This window comes from Ovis canadensis, chromosome 6 (genome assembly GCF_042477335.2).
Source record: "Ovis canadensis isolate MfBH-ARS-UI-01 breed Bighorn chromosome 6, ARS-UI_OviCan_v2, whole genome shotgun sequence".
In the NCBI taxonomy this organism is placed as follows: Eukaryota; Metazoa; Chordata; class Mammalia; order Artiodactyla; family Bovidae; genus Ovis; species Ovis canadensis.
Window position 1 is genome coordinate 8,054,867 of NC_091250.1, and position 23,740 is coordinate 8,078,606.

The window sequence follows — 23,740 nt, forward strand, 5'->3', positions numbered from 1 at the left end:
CGGAACCTTAGGATTCCTCTCCAGTGCTGACATGGATCTTGGGGTACTTCTGGAGTCTCCCCAGGGGAGTCAGTCCTCGTCTCGAATGCGGGCATGCACTTGCGCTTTCCTGCAGAGCGGTAGCAGCAGTGTCACGCAGTCCGCCACGTGGATCAAAGGATCTATGGTTTTCCCTCGAGTCTTTCCCACGAGGCTTTCCCACGAGGCTTGCCCACAGGGCTGTCCCACGTGCACACGTGGTGGGAGTCGATCCTCGGCTTGAACGTCAAGGCAGTGCAGGGAAAACAGGTTCCTCTGGAATGGACTGACACATCTGGGGGACTCTTGGAATGGTGGCACGACCCTGGAGTTCCTCTCGCGTTTCCTGTGGAGAGCGCCTCCTCTTGAGATGCGACGAGAACGCCGGGAATTCTTTCCCTACGAAACAGGGAAAGGATCCCTCATCTCGAGCTAGGAGGCGGAAACGGGGCTCCCCTGGATGTGTGCGGGACCCCACGTGCTTCCTCTCGAGTGGAGACGGGTATGTCGGGGAACTTCTAGAGTTGCAGCAATGGTGTGAAGGACCCTTTGGAAGTTCCAGTGGTTAGATGTGATTGGCCTCAAGAAGCCTCAGCGGAAATGGGCCTCATCTCGCCAGGAGGGCAAAACCTCCTGGATTTTCTCGAGTTGCGGCAGGTGCTCTCGACTTACGACGGGGACCTCAGGGACCCGCTCTGGTGGCCTCAGGAAAGGCCAGTCCCCATGCGAGTTCATCGGGGGCCTCTCGGGATTCCTCTCCCGTCGATGCCGGGGCCTAAGACCTTGTGTGGAGTCGGGGCCGGAAACTGAGGATTCCTCTCCAGTGCTGACATGGATCTTGGGGTACTTCTGGAGTCTCCCCAGGGGAGTCAGTCCTCGTGTCGAATGCGGGCATGCACTTGCGCTTTCCTCCAGAGCGGTAGCAGCAGTGTCACGCAGTCCGCCGCGTGGATCAAAGGATCTATGGTTTTCCCTCGAGTCTTTCCCACGAGGCTTTCCCAAGAGGCTTTCCCACAGGGCTGTCCCACGTGCACACGTGGTGGGAGTCGATCCTCGGCTTGAACGTCAAGGCAGTGCAGGGAAAACAGGTTCCTCTGGAATGGACTGACACATCTGGGGGACTCTTGGAATGGTGGCACGACCCTGGAGTTCCTCTCGCCTTTCCTGTGGAGAGCGCCTCCTCTTGAGATGCGACGGGAACGCCCGGAATTCTTTCCCTACGAAACAGGGAAAGGATCCCTCATCTCGAGCTAGGAGGCGGAAACGGAGCTCCCCTGGATGTGTGCGGGACCCCACGTGCTTCCTCTCGAGTGGAGACGGGTATGTCGGGGAACTTCTTGAGTTGCAGCAATGGTGTGAAGGACCCTTTGGAAGTTCCAGTGGTTAGATGTGATTGGCCTCGAGAAGCCTCAGCGGAAATGGGCCTCATTTCGCCTGGAGGGCAAAACCTCCTGGATTTTCTCGAGTTTCGGCAGGTGCATTCGACTTACGACGGGGACCTCAGGGACCCGCTCTGGTGGCCTCAGGAAAGGCCAGTCCCCATGCGAGTTCCTCGGGGGCCTCTCGGGATTCCTCTCCCGTCGATGCCGGGGCCTAAGACCTTGTGTGGAGTCGGGGCCGGAACCTGAGGATTCCTCTCCAGTGCTGACATGGATCTTGGGGTACTTCTGGAGTCTCCCCAGGGGAGTCAGTCCTCGTCTCGAATGCGGGCATGCACTTGCGCTTTCCTCCAGAGCGGTAGCAGCAGTGTCACGCAGTCCGCCGCGTGGATCAAAGGATCTATGGTTTTCCCTCGAGTCTTTCCCACGAGGCTTTCCCACGAGGCTTTCCCACAGGGCTGTCCCACGTGCACACGTGGTGGGAGTCGATCCTCGGCTTGAACGTCAAGGCAGTGCAGGGAAAACAGGTTCCTCTGGAATGGACTGACACATCTGGGGGACTCTTGGAATGGTGGCACGACCCTGGAGTTCCTCTCGCCTTTCCTGTGGAGAGCGCCTCCTCTTGAGATGCGACGGGAACGCAGGGGAATTCTTTCCCTACGAAACAGGGAAAGGATCCCTCATCTCGAGCTAGGAGGCGGAAACGGGGCTCCCCTGGATGTGTGCGGGACCCACGTGCTTCCTCTCGAGTGGAGACGGGTATGTCGGGGAACTTCTTGAGTTGCAGCAAGGGTGTGAAGGACCCTTTGGAAGTTCCAGTGGTTAGACGTGATTAGCCTCGAGAAGCCTCAGCGGAAATGGGCCTCATCTCGCCTGGAGGGCAAAACCTCCTGGATTTTCTCGAGTTGCGGCAGGTGCTCTCGACTTACGACGGGGACCTCAGGGACGCGCTCTGGTGGCCTCAGGAAAGGCCAGTCCCCATGCGAGTTCCTCGGGGGCGTCTCGGGATTCCTCTCCCGTCGATGCCGGGGCCTAAGACCTTGTGTGGAGTCGGGGCCGGAACCTGAGGATTCCTCTCCAGTGCTGACATGGATCTTGGGGTACTTCAGGAGTCTCCCCAGGGGAGTCTGTCCTCGTCTCGAATGCGGGCATGCACTTGCGCTTTCCTCCAGAGCGGGAGCAGCAGTGTCACGCAGTCCGCCGCGTGGATCAAAGGATCTATGGTTTTCCCTCGAGTCTTTCCCACGAGGCTTTCCCACGAGGCTTTCCCACAGGGCTGTCCCACGTGCACACGTGGTGGGAGTCGATCCTCGGCTTGAACGTCAAGGCAGTGCAGGGAAAACAGGTTCCTCTGGAATGGACTGACACATCTGGGGGACTCTTGGAATGGTGGCATGACCCTGGAGTTCCTCTCGCCTTTCCTGTGGATAGCGCCTCCTCTTGAGATGCGACGGGAACGCCGGGAATTCTTTCCCTACGAAACAGGGAAAGGATCCCTCATCTCGAGCTAGGAGGCGGAATAGGGGCTCCCCTGGATGTGTGCGGGACCCCACGTGCTTCCTCTCGAGTGGAGACGGGTATGTCGGGGAACTTCTTGAGTTGCAGCAATGGTGTGAAGGACCCTTTGGAAGTTCCAGTGGTTAGATGTGATTGGCCTCGAGAAGCCTCAGCGGAAATGGGCCTCATCTCGCCTGGAGGGCAAAACCTCCTGGATTTTCTAGAGTTGCGGCAGGTGCTCTCGACTTAGGACGGGGACCTCAGGGAACCGCTCTGGTGGCCTCAGGAAAGGCCAGTCCCCATGCGAGTTCCTCGGGGGCCTCTCGGGATTCCTCTCCCGTCGATGCCGGGGCCTAAGACCTTGTGTGGAGTCGGGGCCGGAACCTGAGGATTCCTCTCCATTGCTGACATGGATCTTGGGGTACTTCTGGAGTCTCCCCAGGGGAATTAGTCCTCGTCTCGAATGCGGGCATGCACTTGCGCTTTCCTCCAGAGCGGTAGCAGCAGTGTCACGCAGTCCGCCGCGTGGATCAAAGGATCTATGGTTTTCCCTCGAGTCTTTCCCACGAGGCTTTCCCACGAGGCTTTCCCACAGGGCTGTCCCACGTGCACACGTGGTGGGAGTCGATCCTCGGCTTGAACGTCAAGGCAGTGCAGGGAAAACAGGTTCCTCTGGAATGGACTGACACATCTGGGGGACTCTTGGAATGGTGGCATGACCCTGGAGTTCCTCTCGCCTTTCCTGTGGAGAGCGCCTCCTCTTGAGATGCGACGGGAACGCCGGGAATTCTTTCCCTGCGAAACAGGGAAAGGATCCCTCATCTCGAGCTAGGATGCGGAAACGGGGCTCCCCTGGATGTGTGCGGGACACCTCGTGCTTCCTTTCGAGTGCAGACGGGTATGTCGGGGAACTTCTTGAGTTGCAGCAATGGTGTGAAGGACCCTTTGGAAGTTCCAGTGGTTAGATGTGATTGGCCTCGAACAGCCTCAGCGGAAATGGGCCTCATCTCGCCTGGAGGGCAAAACCTCCTGGATTTTCTCGAGTTGCGGCAGGTGCTCTCGACTTACGACGGGGACCTCAGGGACCCGCTCTGGTGGCCTCAGGAAAGGCCAGTCCCCATGCGAGTTCCTCGGGGGCCTCTCGGGATTCCTCTCCCGTCGATGCCGGGGCCTAAGACCTTGTGTGGAGTCGGGGCCGGAACCTTAGGATTCCTCTCCAGTGCTGACATGGATCTTGGGGTACTTCTGGAGTCTCCCCAGGGGAGTCAGTCCTCGTCTCGAATGCGGGCATGCACTTGCGCTTTCCTGCAGAGCGGTAGCAGCAGTGTCACGCAGTCCGCCACGTGGATCAAAGGATCTATGGTTTTCCCTCGAGTCTTTCCCACGAGGCTTTCCCACGAGACTTGCCCACAGGGCTGTCCCACGTGCACACGTGGTGGGAGTCGATCCTCGGCTTGAACGTCAAGGCAGTGCAGGGAAAACAGGTTCCTCTGGAATGGACTGACACATCTGGGGGACTCTTGGAATGGTGGCATGACCCTGGAGTTCCTCTCGCCTTTCCTGTGGAGAGCGCCTCCTCTTGAGATGCGACGGGAACGCCGGGAATTCTTTCCCTACGAAACAGGGAAAGGATCCCTCATCTCGAGCAAGGAGGCGGAAACGGGGCTCCCCTGGATGTGTGCGGGACACCTCGTGCTTCCTCTCGAGTGGAGACGGGTATGTCGGGGAACTTCTTGAGTTGCAGCAAGGGTGTGAAGGACCCTTTGGAAGTTCCAGTGGTTAGATGTGATTGGCCTCGAGAAGCCTCAGCGGAAATGTGCCTCATCTCGCCTGGAGGGCAAAACCTCCTGGATTTTCTCGAGTTGCGGCAGGTGCTCTCGACTTACGACGGGGACCTCAGGGACCCGCTCTGGTGGCCTCAGGAAAGGCCAGTCCCCATGCGAGTTCCTCAGGGGCCTCTCGGGATTCCTCTCCCGTCGATGCCGGGGCCTAAGACCTTGTGTGGAGTCGGGGCCGGAACCTGAGGATTCCTCTCCAGTGCTGACATGGATCTTGGGGTACTTCTGGAGTCTCCCCAGGGGAGTCAGTCCTCGTGTCGAATGCGGGCATGCACTTGCGCTTTCCTCCAGAGCGGTAGCAGCAGTGTCACGCAGTCCGCCGCGTGGATCAAAGGATCTATGGTTTTCCCTCGAGTCTTTCCCACGAGGCTTTCCCACGAGGCTTTCCCACAGGGCTGTCCCACGTGCACACGTGGTGGGAGTCGATCCTCGGCTTGAACGTCAAGGCAGTGCAGGGAAAACAGGTTCCTCTGGAATGGACTGACACATCTGGGGGACTCTTGGAATGGTGGCACGACCCTGGAGTTCCTCTCGCCTTTCCTGTGGAGAGCGCCTCCTCTTGAGATGCGAAGGGAACGCCGGGAATTCTTTCCCTACGAAACAGGGAAAGGATCCCTCATCTCGAGCTAGGAGGCGGAAACGGAGCTCCCCTGGATGTGTGCGGGACCCCACGTGCTTCCTCTCGAGTGGAGACGGGTATGTCGGGGAACTTCTTGAGTTGCAGCAAGGGTGTGAAGGACCCTTTGGAAGTTCCAGTGGTTAGATGTGATTGGCCTCGAGAAGCCTCAGCGGAAATGGGCCTCATCTCGCCTGGAGGGCAAAACCTCCTGGATTTTCTCGAGTTGCGGCAGGTGCTCTCGACTTACGACGGGGACCTCAGGGACACGCTCTGGTGGCCTCAGGAAAGGCCAGTCCCCATGCGAGTTCCTCGGGGGCCTCTCGGGATTCCTCTCCCGTCGATGCCGGGGCCTAAGACCTTGTGTGGAGTCGGGGCCGGAACCTGAGGATTCCTCTCCAGTGCTGACATGGATCTTGGGGTACTTCTGGAGACTCCCCAGGGGAGTCAGTCCTCGTGTCGAATGCGGGCATGCACTTGCGCTTTTCTCCAGAGCGGTAGCAGCAGTGTCACGCAGTCCGCCGCGTGAATCAAAGGATCTATGGTTTTCCCTCGAGTCTTTCCCACGAGGCTTTCCCACGAGGCTTTCCCACAGGGCTGTCCCACGTGCACACGTGGTGGGAGTCGATCCTCGGCTTGAACGTCAAGGCAGTGCAGGGAAAACAGGTTCCTCTGGAATGGACTGACACATCTGGGGGACTCTTGGAATGGTGGCACGACCCTGGAGTTCCTCTCGCGTTTCCTGTGGAGAGCGCCTCCTCTTGAGATGCGACGAGAACGCCGGGAATTCTTTCCCTACGAAACAGGGAATGGATCCCTCATCTCGAGCTAGGAGGCGGAAACGGGGCTCCCCTGGATGTGTGCGGGACCCCACGTGCTTCCTCTCGAGTGGAGACGGGTATGTCGGGGAACTTCTTGAGTTGCAGCAATGGTGTGAAGGACCCTTTGGAAGTTCCAGTGGTTAGATGTGATTGGCCTCAAGAAGCCTCAGCGGAAATGGGCCTCATCTCGCCAGGAGGGCAAAACCTCCTGGATTTTCTCGAGTTGCGGCAGGTGCTCTCGACTTACGACGGGGACCTCAGGGACCCGCTCTGGTGGCCTCAGGAAAGGCCAGTCCCCATGCGAGTTCATCGGGGGCCTCTCGGGATTCCTCTCCCGTCGATGCCGGGGCCTAAGACCTTGTGTGGAGTCGGGGCCGGAAACTGAGGAATCCTCTCCAGTGCTGACATGGATCTTGGGGTACTTCTGGAGTCTCCCCAGGGGAGTCAGTCCTCGTGTCGAATGCGGGCATGCACTTGCGCTTTACTCCAGAGCGGTAGCAGCAGTGTCACGCAGTCCGCCGCGTGGATCAAAGGATCTATGGTTTTCCCTCGAGTCTTTCCCACGAGGCTTTCCCAAGAGGCTTTCCCACAGGGCTGTCCCACGTGCACAGGTGGTGGGAGTCGATCCTCGGCTTGAACGTCAAGGCAGTGCAGGGAAAACAGGTTCCTCTGGAATGGACTGACACATCTGGGGGACTCTTGGAATGGTGGCACGACCCTGGAGTTCCTCTCGCCTTTCCTGTGGAGAGCGCCTCCTCTTGAGATGCGACGGGAACGCCGGGAATTCTTTCCCTACGAAACAGGGAAAGGATCCCTCATCTCGAGCTAGGAGGCGGAAACGGAGCTCCCCTGGATGTGTGCGGGACCCCACGTGCTTCCTCTCGAGTGGAGACGGGTATGTCGGGGAACTTCTTGAGTTGCAGCAATGGTGTGAAGGACCCTTTGGAAGTTCCAGTGGTTAGATGTGATTGACCTCGAGAAGCCTCAACGGAAATGGGCCTCATTTCGCCTGGAGGGCAAAACCTCCTGGATTTTCTCGAGTTGCGGCAGGTGCTCTTGACTTACGACGGGGACCTCAGGGACCCGCTCTGGTGGCCTCAGGAAAGGCCAGTCCCCATGCGAGTTCCTCGGGGGCCTCTCGGGATTCCTCTCCCGTCGATGCCGGGGCCTAAGACCTTGTGTGGAGTCGGGGCCGGAACCTGAGGATTCCTCTCCAGTGCTGACATGGATCTTGGGGTACTTCTGGAGTCTCCCCAGGGGAGTCAGTCCTCGTCTCGAATGCGGGCATGCACTTGCGCTTTCCTCCAGAGCGGTAGCAGCAGTGTCACGCAGTCCGCCGCGTGGATCAAAGGATCTATGGTTTTCCCTCGAGTCTTTCCCACGAGGCTTTCCCACGAGGCTTTCCCACAGGGCTGTCCCACGTGCACACGTGGTGGGAGTCGATCCTCGGCTTGAACGTCAAGGCAGTGCAGGGAAAACAGGGTCCTCTGGAATGGACTGACACATCTGGGGGACTCTTGGAATGGTGGCATGACCCTGGAGTTCCTCTCGCCTTTCCTGTGGAGAGCGCCTCCTCTTGAGATGCGACGGGAACGCCGGGAATTCTTTCCCTACGAAACAGGGAAAGGATCCCTCATCGCGAGCTAGGAGGCGGAAACGGGGCTCCCCTGGATGTGTGCGGGACACCACGTGCTTCCTCTCAAGTGCAGACGGGTATGTCGGGGAACTTCTTGAGTTGCAGCAAGGGTGTGAAGCACCCTTTGGAAGTTCCAGTGGTTAGATGTGATTGGCCTCGAGAAGCCTCAGTGGAAATGGGCCTCATCTCGCCTGGAGGTGAAAACCTCCTGGATTTTCTCGAGTTGCGGCAGGTGCTCTCGACATACGACGGGGACCTCAGGGACCCGCTCTGGTGGCCTCAGGAAAGGCCAGTCCCCATGCGAGTTCCTCGGGGGCGTCTCGGGATTCCTCTCCCGTCGATGCCGGGGCCTAAGACCTTGTGTGGAATGGGGGCCGGAACCTGAGGATTCCACTCCAGTGCTGACATGGATCTTTGGGTACTTCAGGAGTCTCCCCAGGGGAGTCAGTCCTCGTCTCGAATGCGGGCATGCACTTGCGCTTTCCTCCAGAGCGGTAGCAGCAGTGTCACGCGGTCCGCCGCGTGGATCAAAGGATCTATGGTTTTCCCTCGAGTTCCCCACGAGGCTTTCCCACGAGGCTTTCCCACAGGGCTGTCCCACGTGCACACGTGGTGGGAGTCGATCCTCGGCTTGAACGTCAAGGCAGTGCAGGGAAAACAGGTTCCTCTGGAATGGACTGACACATCTGGGGGACTCTTGGAATGGTGGCACGACCCTGGAGTTCCTCTCGCCTTTCCTGTGGAGAGCGCCTCCTCTTGAGATGCGACGGAAACGCCGGGAATTCTTTCCCTACGAAACAGGGAAAGGATCCCTCATCTCGAGCTAGGAGGCGGAAACGGGGCTCCCCTGGATGTGTGCGGGACACCACGTGCTTCCTCTCGAGTGCAGACGGGTATGTCGGGGAACTTCTTGAGTTGCAGCAAGGGTGTGAAGCACCCTTTGGAAGTTCCAGTGGTTAGATGTGATTGGCCTCGAGAAGCCTCAGCGGAAATGGGCCTCATCTCGCCTGGAGGGCAAAACCTCCTGGATTTTCTCGAGTTTCGGCAGGTGCTCTCGACTTACGACGGGGACCTCAGGGACCCGCTCAGGTGGCCTCAGGAAAGGCCAGTCCCCATGCGAGTTCCTCGGGGGCCTCTCGGGATTCCTCTCCCGTCGATGCCGGGGACTAAGACCTTGTGTGGAGTCGGGGCCGGAACCTGAGGATTCCTCTATAGTGCTGACATGGATCTTGGGGTACTTCTGGAGTCTCCCCAGGGGAGTCAGACCTCGTCTCGAATATGGGCATGCCCTTGCGCTTTCCTCCAGAACGGTAGCAGCAGTGTCACGCAGTCCGCCGCGTGGATCAAAGGATCTATGGTTTTCCCTCGAGTCTTTCCCACGAGGCTTTCCCACAGGGCTGTCCCACGTGCACACGTGGTGGGATTCGATCCTCGGCTTGAACGTCAAGGCAGTGCAGGGAAAACAGTTTCCTCTGGAATGGACTGACACATCTGAGGGACTCTTGGAATGGTGGCACGACCCTGGAGTTCCTCTCTCCTTTCCTGTGGAGAGCGCCTCCTCTTAAGATGCGACCGGAACGCCGGGAATTCTTTCCCTACGAAACAGGGAAAGGATCCCTCATCTCGAGCTAGGAGGCGGAAACGGGGCTCCCCGGATGTGTGCGGGACAGCACGTGCTTCCTCTCGAGTGCAGACGTGTATGTCGGGGAACTTCTTGAGTTGCAGCAAGGGTGTGAAGGACCCTTTGGCAGTTCCAGTGGTTAGATGTGATTGGCCTCGAGAAGCCTCAGCGGAAATGGGCCTCATCTCGCCTGGAGGGCAAAACCTCCTGGATTTTCTCGAGTTGCGGCAGGTGCTCTCGACTTACGACGGGGACCTCAGGGACCCGCTCTGGTGGCCTCAGGAAAGGCCAGTCCCCATGCGAGTTCCTCGGGGGCCTCTCGGGATTCCTCTCCCGTCGATGCCGGGGCCTAAGACCTTGTGTGGAGTCGGGGCCGGAACCTGAGGATTCCTCTCCAGTGCTGACATGGATCTTGGGGTACTTCTGGAGTCTCCCCAGGGAAGTCAGTCCTCGTCTCGAATGCGGGCATGCACTTGCGCTTTCCTCCACAGCGGTAGCAGCAGTGTCACGCAGTCCGCCGCGTGGATCAAAGGATCTATGGTTTTCCCTCGAGTCTTTCCCATGAGGTTTTCCCACGAGGCTTTCCCACAGGGCTGTCCCACGTGCACACGTGGTGGGAGTCGATCCTTGGCTTGAACGTCAAGGCAGTGCAGGGAAAACAGGTTCCTCTGGAATGGACTGACACATCTGGGGGACTCTTGGAATGGTGTCACGACCCTGGAGTTCCTCTCGCCTTTCCTGTGGAGAGCGCCTCCTCTTGAGATGCGACGGGAACGCCGGGAATTCTTTCCCTACGAAACAGGGAAAGGATCCCTCATCTCGAGCTAGGAGGCGGAAACGGGGCTCCCCTGGATGTGTGCGGGACCCCACGTGCTTCCTCTCGAGTGGAGACGGGTATGTCGGGGAACTTCTTGAGTTGCAGCAATGGTGTGAAGGACCCTTTGGAAGTTCCAGTGGTTAGATGTGATTGGCCTCGAGAAGCCTCAGCGGAAATGGGCCTCATCTCGCCTGGAGGGCAAAACCTCCTGGATTTTCTCGAGTTGCGGCAGGTGCTCTCGACTTACGACGGGGACCTCAGGGAACCGCTCTGGTGGCCTCAGGAAAGGCCAGTCCCCATGCGAGTTCCTCGGGGGCGTTTCGGGATTCCTCTCCCTTCGATGCCGGGGCCTAAGACCTTGTGTGGAGTCGGGTCCGGAACCTGAGGATTCCTCTCCAGTGCTGACATGGATCTTGGGGTACTTCTGGAGTCTCCCCAGGGGAGTCAGTCCTCGTCTCGAATGTGGGCATGCATTGTGCTTTCCTCCAGAGCGGTAGCAGCAGTGTCACGCAGTCCGCAGCGTGGATCAAAGGATCTATGGTTTTCCCTCGAGGCTTACCCACGAGGCTTTCCCACGAGGCTTTCCCACAGGGCTGTCCCACGTGCACATGTGGTGGGAGTCGATCCTCGGCTTAAACGTCAAGGCAGTGCAGGGAAAACAGGTTCCTCTGGAATGGACTGACACATCTGGGGGACTCTTGGAATGGTGGCACGACCCTGGAGTTCCTCTCGCCTTTCCTGTGGAGAGCGCCTCCTCTTGAGATGCGACGGGAACGCCGGGAATTCTTTCCCTACGAAACAGGGAAAGGATCCCTCATCTCGAGCTAGGAGGCGGAAACGGGGCTCCCCTGGATGTGTGCGGGACACCACGTGCTTCCTCTCGAGTGGAGACGGGTATGTCGGGGAACTTCTTGAGTTGCAGCAAGGGTGTGAAGGACCCTTTGGAAGTTCCAGTGGTTAGATGTGATTGGCCTCGAGAAGCCTCAGCGGAAATGGGCCTCATCTCGCCTGGAGGGCAAAACCTCCTGGATTTTCTCGAGTTGCGGCAGGTGCTCTCGACTTACGACGGGGACCTCAGGGAACCGCTCTGGTGGCCTCAGGAAAGGCCAGTCCCCATGCGAGTTCCACGGGGGCCTCTCGGGATTCCTCTCCCGTCGATGCCGGGGCCTAAGACCTTGTGTGGAGTCGGGGCCGGAACCTGAGGATTCCTCTCCAATGCTGACATGGATCTTGGGGTACTTCTAGAGTCTCCCCAGGGGAGTCAGTCCTCGTCTCGAATGCGGGCATGCACTTGCGCTTTCCTCCAGAGCTGTAGCAGCAGTGTCACGCAGTCCGCCGCGTGGATCAAAGGATCTATGGTTTTCCCTCGAGTCTTTCCCACGAGGCTTTCCCACGAGGCTTTCCCACAGGGCTGTCCCACGTGCACACGTGGTGGGAGTCGATCCTCGGCTTGAACGTCAAGGCAGTGCAGGGAAAACAGGTTCCTCGGGAATGGACTGACACATCTGGGGGACTCTTGGAATGGTGGCATGACCCTGGAGTTCCTCTCGCCTTTCCTGTGGAGAGCGCCTCCTCTTGAGATGCGACGGGAAGGCCGGGAATTCTTTCCCTACGAAACAGGGAAAGGATCCCTCATCTCGAGCTAGGAGGCGGAAACGGGGCTCCCCTGGATGTGTGCGGGACCCACGTGCTTCCTCTCGAGTGGAGACGGGTATGTCGGGGAACTTCTTGAGTTGCAGCAAGGGTGTGAAGGACCCTTTGGAAGTTCCAGTGGTTAGACGTGATTAGCCTCGAGAAGCCTCAGCGGAAATGGGCCTCATCTCGCCTGGAGGGCAAAACCTCCTGGATTTTCTCGAGTTGCGGCAGGTGCTCTCGACTTACGACGGGGACCTCAGGGACCCGCTCTGGTGGCCTCAGGAAAGGCCAGTCCCCATGCGAGTTCCTCGGGGGCCTCTCGGGATTCCTCTCCCGTCGATGCCGGGGCCTAAGACCTTGTGTGGAGTCGGGGCCGGAACCTGAGGATTCCTCTCCAGTGCTGACATGGATCTTGGGGTACTTCTGGAGTCTCCCCAGGGGAGTCAGTCCTCGTCTCGAATGCGGGCATGCACTTGCGCTTTCCTCCAGAGCGGTAGCAGCAGTGTCACGCAGTCCGCCGCGTGGATCAAAGGATCTATGGTTTTCCCTCGAGTCTTTCCCACGAGGCTTTCCCACGAGACTTTCCCACAGGGCTGTCCCACGTGCACACGTGGTGGGAGTCGATCCTCGGCTTGAACGTCAAGGCAGTGCAGGGAAAACAGGTTCCTCTGGAATGGACTGACACATCTGGGGGACTCTTGGAATGGTGTCACGACCCTGGAGTTCCTCTCGCCTTTCCTGTGGAGAACGCCTCCTCTTGAGATGCGACGGGAACGCCGGAATTCTTTCCCTACGAAACAGGGAACGGATCCCTCATCTCGAGCTAGGAGGCGGAAACGGGGCTCCCCTGGATGTGTGCGGGACCCACGTGCTTCCTCTCGAGTGGAGACGGGTATGTCGGGGAACTTCTTGAGTTGCAGCAAGGGTGTGAAGGACCCTTTGGAAGTTCCAGTGGTTAGACGTGATTAGCCTCGAGAAGCCTCAGCGGAAATGGGCCTCATCTCGCCTGGAGGGCAAAACCTCCTGGATTTTCTCGAGTTGCGGCAGGTGCTCTCGACTTACGACGGGGACCTCACGGAGTCGCTATGGTGGCCTCAGGAAAGGCCAGTCCCCATGCGAGTTCCTCGGGGGCCTCTCGGGATTCCTCTCCCGTCGATGCCGGGGCCTAAGACCTTGTGTGGAGTCGGGGCCGGAACCTGAGGATTCCTCTCCAGTGCTGACATGGATCTTGGGGTACTTCTGTAGTCTCCCCAGGGGAGTCAGTCCTCGTCTCGAATGCGGGCATGCACTTGCGCTTTCCTCCAGAGCGGTAGCAGCAGTGTCACGCAGTCCGCCGCGTGGATCAAAGGATCTATGGTTTTCCCTCGAGTCTTTCCCACGAGGCTTTCCCACGAGGCTTTCTCACAGGGCTGTCCCACGTGCACACGTGGTGGGAGTCGATCCTCGGCTTGAACGTCAAGGCAGTGCAGGGAAAACAGGTTCCTCTGGAATGGACTGACACATCTCTGGGACTCTTGGAATGGTGGCATGACCCTGGAGTTTCTCTCTCCTTTCCTGTGGAGAGCGCCTCCTCTTAAGATGCGACGGGAACGCCGGGAATTCTTTCCCTACGAAACAGGGAAAGGATCCCTCATCTCGAGCTAGGAGGCGGAAATGGGGCTCCCCTGGATGTGTGCGGGACACCACGTGCTTCCTCTCGAGTGCAGACGGGTATGTCGGGGAACTTCTTGAGTTGCAGCAAGGGTGTGAAGGACCCTTTGGAAGTTCCAGTGGTTAGATGTGATTGGCCTCGAGAAGCCTCAGCGGAATTGGGCCTCATCTCGCCTGGAGGGCAAAACCTCCTGGATTTTCTCGAGTTGCGGCAGGTGCTCTCGACTTACGACGGGGACCTCAGGGACCCGCTCTGGTGGCCTCAGGAAAGGCCAGTCCCCATGCGAGTTCCTCGGGGGCCTCTCGGGATTCCTCTCCCATCGATGCCGGGGCCTAAGACCTTGTGTGGAGTCGGGGCCGGAACCTGAGGATTCCTCTCCAGTGCTGACATGGATCTTGGGGTACTTCTGGAGTCTCCCCAGGGGAGTCAGTCCTCGTCTCGAATGCGGGCATGCACTTGCGCTTTCCTCCAGAGCGGTAGCAGCAGTGTCACGCAGTCCGCCGCGTGGATCAAAGGATCTATGGTTTTCCCTCGAGTCTTTCCCATGAGGTTTTCCCACGAGGCTTTCCCACAGGGCTGTCCCACGTGCACACGTGGTGGGAGTCGATCCTCGGCTTGAACGTCAAGGCAGTGCAGGGAAAACAGGTTCCTCTGGAATGGACTGACACATCTGGGGGACTCTTGGAATGGTGTCACGACCCTGGAGTTCCTCTCGCCTTTCCTGTGGAGAGCGCCTCCTCTTGAGATGCGACGGGAACGCCGGGAATTCTTTCCCTACGAAACAGGGAAAGGATCCCTCATCTCGAGCTAGTAGGCGGAAACGGGGCTCCACTGGATGTGTGCGGGACACCACGTGCTTATTCTCGAGTGCAGACGGGTATGTCGGGGAACTTCTTGAGTTGCAGCAAGGGTGTGAAGGACCCTTTGGAAGTTCCAGTGGTTGGATGTGATTGGCCTCGAGAAGCCTCAGCGGAAATGGGCCTCATCTCGCCTGGAGGGCAAAACCTTCTGGATTTTCTCGAGTTGCGGCAGGTGCTCTCGACTTACGACGGGGACCTCAGGGACCCGCTCTGGTGGCCTCAGGAAAGGCCAGTCCCCATGCGAGTTCCTCGGGGGCCTCTCGGGATTCCTCTCCCGTCGATGCCGGGGACTAAGACCTTGTGTGGAGTCGGGGCCGGAACCTGAGGATTCCTCTATAGTGCTGACATGGATCTTGGGGTACTTCTGGAGTCTCCCCAGGGGAGTCAGACCTCGTCTCGAATATGGGCATGCCCTTGCGCTTTCCTCCAGAACGGTAGCAGCAGTGTCACGCAGTCCGCCGCGTGGATCAAAGGATCTATGGTTTTCCCTCGAGTCTTTCCCACGAGGCTTTCCCACAGGGCTGTCCCACGTGCACACGTGGTGGGATTCGATCCTCGGCTTGAACATCAAGGCAGTGCAGGGAAAACAGTTTCCTCTGGAATGGACTGACACATCTGGGGGACTCTTGGAATGGTGGCACGACCCTGGAGTTCCTCTCTCCTTTCCTGTGGAGAGCGCCTCCTCTTAAGATGCGACGGGAACGCCGGGAATTCTTTCCCTACGAAACAGGGAAAGGATCCCTCATCTCGAGCTAGGAGGCGGAAACGGGGCTCCCCGGATGTGTGCGGGACAGCACGTGCTTCCTCTCGAGTGCAGACGTGTATGTCGGGGAACTTCTTGAGTTGCAGCAAGGGTGTGAAGGACCCTTTGGCAGTTCCAGTGGTTAGATGTGATTGGCCTCGAGAAGCCTCAGCGGAAATGGGCCTCATCTAGCCTGGAGGGCAAAACCTCCTGGATTTTCTCGAGTTGCGGCAGGTGCTCTCGACTTACGACGGGGACCTCAGGGACCCGCTCTGGTGGCCTCAGGAAAGGCCAGTCCCCATGCGAGTTCCTCGGGGGCCTCTCGGGATTCCTCTCCCGTCGATGCCGGGGCCTAAGACCTTGTGTGGAGTCGGGGCCGGAACCTGAGGATTCCTCTCCAGTGCTGACATGGATCTTGGGGTACTTCTGGAGTCTCCCCAGGGAAGTCAGTCCTCGTCTCGAATGCGGGCATGCACTTACGCTTTCCTCCAGAGCGGTAGCAGCAGTGTCACGCAGTCCGTCCGCGTGGATCAAAGGATCTATGGTTTTCCCTCGAGTCTTTCCCATGAGGTTTTCCCACGAGGCTTTCCCACAGGGCTGTCCCACGTGCACACGTGGTGGGAGTCGATCCTCGGCTTGAACGTCAAGGCAGTGCAGGGAAAACAGGTTCCTCTGGAATGGACTGACACATCTGGGGGACTCTTGGAATGGTGTCACGACCCTGGAGTTCCTCTCGCCTTTCCTGTGGAGAACGCCTCCTCTTGAGATGCGACGGGAACGCCGGAATTCTTTCCCTACGAAACAGGGAACGGATCCCTCATCTCGAGCTAGGAGGCGGAAACGGGGCTCCCCTGGATGTGTGAGGGACCCACGTGCTTCCTCTCGAGTGGAGACGGGTATGTCGGGGAACTTCTTGAGTTGCAGCAAGGGTGTGAAGGACCCTTTGGAAGTTCCAGTGGTTAGACGTGATTAGCCTCGAGAAGCCTCAGCGGAAATGGGCCTCATCTCGCCTGGAGGGCAAAACCTCCTGGATTTTCTCGAGTTGCGGCAGGTGCTCTCGACTTACGACGGGGACCTCACGGAGTCGCTATGGTGGCCTCAGGAAAGGCCAGTCCCCATGCGAGTTCCTCGGGGGCCTCTCGGGATTCCTCTCCCGTCGATGCCGGGGCCTAAGACCTTGTGTGGAGTCGGGGCCGGAACCTGAGGATTCCTCTCCAGTGCTGACATGGATCTTGGGGTACTTCTGTAGTCTCCCCAGGGGAGTCAGTCCTCGTCTCGAATGCGGGCATGCACTTGCGCTTTCCTCCAGAGCGGTAGCAGCAGTGTCACGCAGTCCGCCGCGTGGATCAAAGGATCTATGGTTTTCCCTCGAGTCTTTCCCACGAGGCTTTCCCACGAGGCTTTCTCACAGGGCTGTCCCACGTGCACACGTGGTGGGAGTCGATCCTCGGCTTGAACGTCAAGGCAGTGCAGGGAAAACAGGTTCCTCTGGAATGGACTGACACATCTCGGGGACTCTTGGAATGGTGGCATGACCCTGGAGTTTCTCTCTCCTTTCCTGTGGAGAGCGCCTCCTCTTAAGATGCGACGGGAACGCCGGGAATTCTTTCCCTACGAAACAGGGAAAGGATCCCTCATCTCGAGCTAGGAGGCGGAAATGGGGCTCCCCTGGATGTGTGCGGGACACCACGTGCTTCCTCTCGAGTGCAGACGGGTATGTCGGGGAACTTCTTGAGTTGCAGCAAGGGTGTGAAGGACCCTTTGGAAGTTCCAGTGGTTAGATGTGATTAGCCTCGAGAAGCCTCAGCGGAATTGGGCCTCATCTCGCCTGGAGGGCAAAACCTCCTGGATTTTCTCGAGTTGCGGCAGGTGCTCTCGACTTACGCCGGGGACCTCAGGGACCCGCTCTGGTGGCCTCAGGAAAGGCCAGTCCCCATGCGAGTTCCTCGGGGGCCTCTCGGGATTCCTCTCCCATCGATGCCGGGGCCTAAGACCTTGTGTGGAGTCGGGGCCGGAACCTGAGGATTCCTCTCCAGTGCTGACATGGATCTTGGGGTACTTCTGGAGTCTCCCCAGGGGAGTCAGTCCTCGTCTCGAATGCGGGCATGCACTTGCGCTTTCCTCCAGAGCGGTAGCAGCAGTGTCACGCAGTCCGCCGCGTGGATCAAAGGATCTATGGTTTTCCCTCGAGTCTTTCCCATGAGGTTTTCCCACGAGGCTTTCCCACAGGGCTGTCCCACGTGCACACGTGGTGGGAGTCGATCCTCGGCTTGAACGTCAAGGCAGTGCAGGGAAAACAGGTTCCTCTGGAATGGACTGACACATCTGGGGGACTCTTGGAATGGTGTCACGACCCTGGAGTTCCTCTCGCCTTTCCTGTGGAGAGCGCCTCCTCTTGAGATGCGACGGGAACGCCGGGAATTCTTTCCCTACGAAACAGGGAAAGGATCCCTCATCTCGAGCTAGTAGGCGGAAACGGGGCTCCACTGGATGTGTGCGGGACACCACGTGCTTCCTCTCGAGTGCAGACGGGTATGTCGGGGAACTTCTTGAGTTGCAGCAAGGGTGTGAAGGACCCTTTGGAAGTTCCAGTGGTTGGATGTGATTGGCCTCGAGAAGCCTCAGCGGAAATGGGCCTCATCTCGCCTGGAGGGCAAAACCTTCTGGATTTTCTCGAGTTGCGGCAGGTGCTCTCGACTTACGACGGGGACCTCAGGGACCCGCTCTGGTGGCCTCAGGAAAGGCCAGTCCCCATGCGAGTTCCTCGGGGGCCTCTCGGGATTCCTCTCCCATCGATGCCGGGGCCTAAGACCTTGTGTGGAGTCGGGGCCGGAACCTGAGGATTCCTCTCCAGTGCTGACATGGATCTTGGGGTACTTCTGGAGTCTCCCCAGGGGAGTCAGTCCTCGCCTCGAATGCGGGCATGCACTTGCGCTTTCCTCCAGAGCGGTAGCAGCAGTGTCACACAGTCCGCCGTGTGGATCAAAGGATCTATGGTTTTCCCTCGAGTCTTTCCCACGAGGCTTTCCCACGAGGCTTTCCCACAGGGCTGTCCCACGTGCACACGTGGTGGGAGTCGATCCTCGGCTTGAACGTCAAGGCAGTGCCGGGAAAACAGGTTCCTCTGGAATGGACTGACACATCTGGGGGACTCTTTGAATGGTGGCACGACCCTGGAGTTCCTCTCGCCTTTCCTGTGGAGAGCGCCTCCTCTTGAGATGCGACGGGAACGCCGGAATTCTTTCCCTACGAAACAGGGAAAGGATCCCTCATCTCGAGCTAGGAGGCGGAAACGGGGCTCCCCTGGATGTGTGCGGGACCCACGTGCTTCCTCTCGAGTGGAGACGGGTATGTCGGGGAACTTCTTGAGTTGCAGCAAGGGTGTGAAGGACCCTTTGGAAGTTCCAGTGGTTAGACGTGATTAGCCTCGAGAAGCCTCAGCGGAAATGGGCCTCATCTCGCCTGGAGGGCAAAACCTCCTGGATTTTCTCGAGTTGCGGCAGGTGCTCTCGACTTACGACGGGGACTTCAGGGACCCGCTCTGGTGGCCTCAGGAAAGGCCAGTCCCCATGCGAGTTCCTCGAGGGCCTCTCGGGATTCCTCTCCCGTCGATGCCGGGGCCTAAGACCTTGTGTGGAGTCGGGGCCGGAACCTGAGGATTCCTCTCCAGTGCTGACATGGATCTTGGGGTACTTCTGGAGTCTCCCCAGGGGAGTCAGTCCTCGTCTCGAATGCGGGCATGCACTTGCGCTTTCCTCCAGAGCGGTAGCAGCAGTGTCACGCAGTCCGCCGCGTGGATCAAAGGATCTATGGTTTTCCCTCGAGTCTTTCCCACGAGGCTTTCCCACGAGGCTTTCCCACAGGGCTGTCCCACGTGCACACGTGGTGGGAGTCGATCCTCGGCTTGAACGTCAAGGCAGTGCAGGGAAAACAGGTTCCTCTGGAATGGACTGACACATCTGGGGACTCTTGGAATGGTGTCACGACCCTGGAGTTCCTCTCACCTTTCCTGTGGAGAGCGCCTCCTCTTGAGATGCGACGGGAGCACCGGGAATTCTTTCCCTACGAAACAGGGAAAGGATCCCTCATCTCGAGCTAGGAGGCGGAAACGGGGCTCCCCTGGTTGTGTGCGGGACCCACGTGCTTCCTCTCGAGTGGAGACGTGTATGTCGGGGAACTTCTTGAGTTGCAGCAAGGGTGTGAAGGACCCTTTGGAAGTTCCAGTGGTTAGACGTGATTAGCCTCGAGAAGCCTCAGCGGAAATGGGCCTCATCTCGCCTGGAGGGCAAAACCTCCTGGATTTTCTCGAGTTGCGGCAGGTGCTCTCGACTTACGACGGGGAACTCAGGGACCCGCTCTGGTGGATTCAGGAAAGGCCAGTCCCCATGCGAGTTCCTCGGGGGCCTCTCGGGATTCCTCTCCCATCGATGCCGGGTCCTAAGACCTTGTGTGGAGTCGGGGCCGAAACCTGAGGATTCCCCTCCAGTGCTGACATGGATCTTGGGGTACTTCTGGAGTCTCCCCAGGGGAGTCAGTCCTCGTCTCGAATGCGGGCATGCACTTGCGCTTTCCTCCAGAGCGGTAGCAGCAGTGTCACGCAGTCCGCCGCGTGGATCAAAGGATCTATGGTTTTCCCTCGAGTCTTTCCCACGAGGCTTTCCACGAGGCTTTCCCACAGGGCTGTCCCACGTGCACACGTGGTGGGAGTCGATCCTCGGCTTGAACGTCAAGGCAGTGCAGGGAAAACATGTTCCTCTGGAATGGACTGACACATCTGGGGGACTCTTGGAATGGTGGCACGACCCTGGAGTTCCTCTCGCCTTTCCTGTGGAGAGTGCCTCCTCTTGAGATGCGACGGGAACGCCGGGAATTCTTTCCCTACGAAACAGGGAAAGGATCCCTCATCTCGAGCTAGGAGGCGGAAACGGGGCTCCCCTGGATGTGTGCGGGACACCACGTGCTTCCTCTCGAGTGGAGACGGGAATGTCGGGGAACTTCTTGAGTTGCAGCAAGGGTGTGAAGGACCCTTTGGAATTTCCAGTGGTTAGATGTGATTGGCCTCGAGAAGCCTCAGCGGAAATGGGCCTCATCTCGCCTGGAGGGCAAAACCTCCTGGATTTTCTCGAGTTGCGGCAGGTGCTCTCGACTTACGACGGGGACCTCAGGGACCCGCTCTGGTGGCCTCAGGAAAGGCCAGTCCCCATGCGAGTTCCTCGGGGGCCTCTCGGGATTCCTCTCCCGTCGATGCCGGGGCCTAAGACCTTGTGTGGAGTCGGGGCCGGAACCTGAGGATTCCTCTCCAGTGCTGACATGGATCTTGGGGTACTTCTGGAGTCTCCCCAGGGGAGTCAGTCCTCGTCTCGAATGCGGGCATGCACTTGCGCTTTCCTCCAGAGCGGTAGCAGCAGTGTCACGCAGTCCGCCGCGTGGATCAAAGGATCTATGGTTTTCCCTCGAGTCTTTCCCACGAGGCTTTCCCACGAGGCTTTCCCACAGGGATGTCCCACGTGCACACGTGGTGGGAGTCGATCCACGGCTTGAACGTCAAGGCAGTGCAGGGAAAACAGGTTCCTCTGGAATGGACTGACACATCTGGGGGACTCTTGGAATGGTGGCACGACCCTAGAGTTCCTCTCGCCTTTCCTGTGGAGAGCGCCTCCTCTTGAAATGCGACGGGAACGCCGGGAATTCTTTCCCTACGAAGCAGGGAAAGGATCCCTCATCTCGAGCAAGGAGGCGGAAACGGGGCTCCCCTGGATGTGTGCGGGACCCACGTGCTTCCTCTCGAGTGGAGACGGGTATGTCGGGGAACTTCTTGAGTTGCAGCAAGGGTGTGAAGGACCCTTTGGAAGTTCCAGTGGTTAGACGTGATTAGCCTCGAGAAGCCTCAGCGGAAATGGGCCTCATCTCGCCTGGAGGGCAAAACCTCCTGGATTTTCTCGAGTTGCGGCAGGTGCTCTCGACTTACGACGGGGACCTCAGGGACCCGCTCTGGTGGCCTCAGGAGAGGCCAGTCCCCATGCGAGTTCCTCGGGGGCCTCTCGGGATTCCTCTCCCGTCGATGCCGGGGCCTAAGACCTTATGTGGAGTCGGGGCCGGAACCTGAGGATTCCTCTCCAGTGCTGACATGGATCTTGGGGTACTTCTGGAGTCTCCCAAGGGGAGTCAGTCCTCGTCTCGATTGCGGGCATGCACTTGCGCTTTCCTCCAGAGCGGTAGCAGCAGTGTCACGTAGTCCGCCGCGTGGATCAAAGGATCTATGGTTTTCCCTCGAGTCTTTCCCACGAGGCTTTCCCACGAGGCTTTCCCACAGGGCTGTCCCACGTGCACACGTGGTGGGAGTCGATCCTCGGCTTGAACGTCAAGGCAGTGCAGGGAAAACAGGTTCCTCTGGAATGGACTGACACATCTGGGGGACTCTTGGAATGGTGGCACGACCCTGGAGTTCCTCTCGCCTTTCCTGTGGAGAGCGCCTCCTCTTGAGATGCGACGGGAACGCCGGGAATTCTTTCCCTGCGAAACAGGGAAAGGATCCCTCATCTCGAGCTAGGAGGCGGAAACCGGGCTCCCCTCGATGTGTGCGGGACCCCACGTGCTTCCTCTCGAGTGGAGACGGGTATGTCCCGGATCTGCTTGAGTTGCAGCAAGGGTGTGAAGGACCCTTTGGAAGTTCCAGTGGTTAGACGTGATTAACCTCGAGAAGCCTCAGCGGAAATGGGCCTCATCTCGCCTGGAGGGCAAAACCTCCTGGATTTTCTCGAGTTGCGGCAGGTGCTCTCGACTTACGACGGGGACCTCAGGGACCCGCTCTGGTGGCCTCAGGAAAGGCCAGTCCCCATGCGAGTTCCTCGGGGGCCTCTCGGGATTCCTCTCCCGTCGATGCCGGGGCCTAAGACCTTGTGTGGAGTCGGGGCCGGAACCTGAGGATTCCTCTCCAGTGCTGACATGGATCTTGGGGTACTTCTGGAGTCTCCCAAGGGGAGTCAGTCCTCGTCTCGATTGCGGGCATGCACTTGCGCTTTCCTCCAGAGCGGTAGCAGCAGTGTCACGCAGTCCGCCGCGTGGATCAAAGGATCTATGGTTTTCCCTCGAGGCTTTCCCACGAGGCTTTCCCACGAGGCTTTCCCACAGGGCTGTCCCACGTGCACACGTGGTGGGAGTCGATCCTCGGCTTGAACGTCAGGGCAGTGCAGGGAAAACAGGTTCCTCTGGAATGGACTGACACATCTGGGGGACTCTTGGAATGGTGGCACGACCCTGGAGTTCCTCTCGCCTTTCCTGTGGAGAGCGCCTCCTCTTGAGATGCGACGGGAACGCCGGGAATTCTTTCCCTACGAAACAGGGAAAGGATCCCTCATCTCGAGCTAGGAGGCGGAAACGGGGCTCCCCTGGATGTGTGCGGGACACCACGTGCTTCCTCTCGAGTGCAGACGTGTATGTGGGGGAACTTCTTGAGTTGCAGCAAGGGTGTGAAGGACCCTTTGGAAGTTCCAGTGGTTAGATGTGATTGGCCTCGAGAAGCCTCAGCGGAAATGGGCCTCATCTCGCCTGGAGGGCAAAACCTCCTGGATTTTCTCGAGTTGCAGCAGGTGCTCTCGACTTATGACGGGGACCCCAGGGACCCGCTCTGGTGGCCTCAGGAAAAGCCAGTCCCCATGCGAGTTCTTCGGGGGCCTCTCGGGATTCCTCTCCCATCGATGCCGGGGCCTAAGACCTTGTGTGGAGTCGGGGCCGGAACCTGAGGATTCCTCTCCAGTGCTGACATGGATCTTGGGGTACTTCTGGAGTCTCCCCAGGGGAGTCAGTCCTCGTCTCAAATGCGGGCATGCACTTGCGCTTTCCTCCAGAGCGGTAGCAGCAGTGTCACGCAGTCCGCCGCGTGGATCAAAGGATCTATGGTTTTCCCTCGAGTCTTTCCCACGAGGCTTTCCCACGAGGCTTTCCCACAGGGCTGTCCCACGTGCACACGTGGTGGGAGTCGATCCTCGGCTTGAACGTCAAGGCAGTGCAGGGAAAACAGGTTCCTCTGGAATGGACTGACTCATCTGGGGGACTCTTGGAATGGTGTCACGACCCTGGAGTTCCTCTCGCCTTTCCTGTGGAGAGCGCCTCCTCTTGAGATGCGACGGGAACGCCGGGAATTCTTTCCCTACGAAACAGGGAAAGGATCACTCATCTCGAGCTAGGAGGCGGAAACGGGGCTCCCCTGGATGTGTGCGGGACACCACGTGCTTCCTCTCGAGTGGAGACGGGTATGTCGCGGAACTGCTTGAGTTGCAGCAAGGGTGTGAAGGACCCTTTGGAAGCTCCAGTGGTTAGATGTGATCAGCCTCGAGAAGCCTCAGCGGAAATGGGCCTCAACTCGCCTGGTTGGCAAAACCTCCTGGATTTTCTCGAGTTGTGGCAGGTGCTCTCGACTTACGACGGGGACCTCAGAGACCCGCTCTGGTGGCCTCAGGAAAGGCCAGTCCCCATGCGAGTTCCTCGGGGGCGTCTCGGGATTCCTCTCCCGTCGATGCCGGGGCCGAAGACCTTGTGTGGAGTCGGGGTCGGAACCTGAGGATTCCTCTCCAGTGCTGACATGGATCTTGGGGTACTTCTGGAGTCTC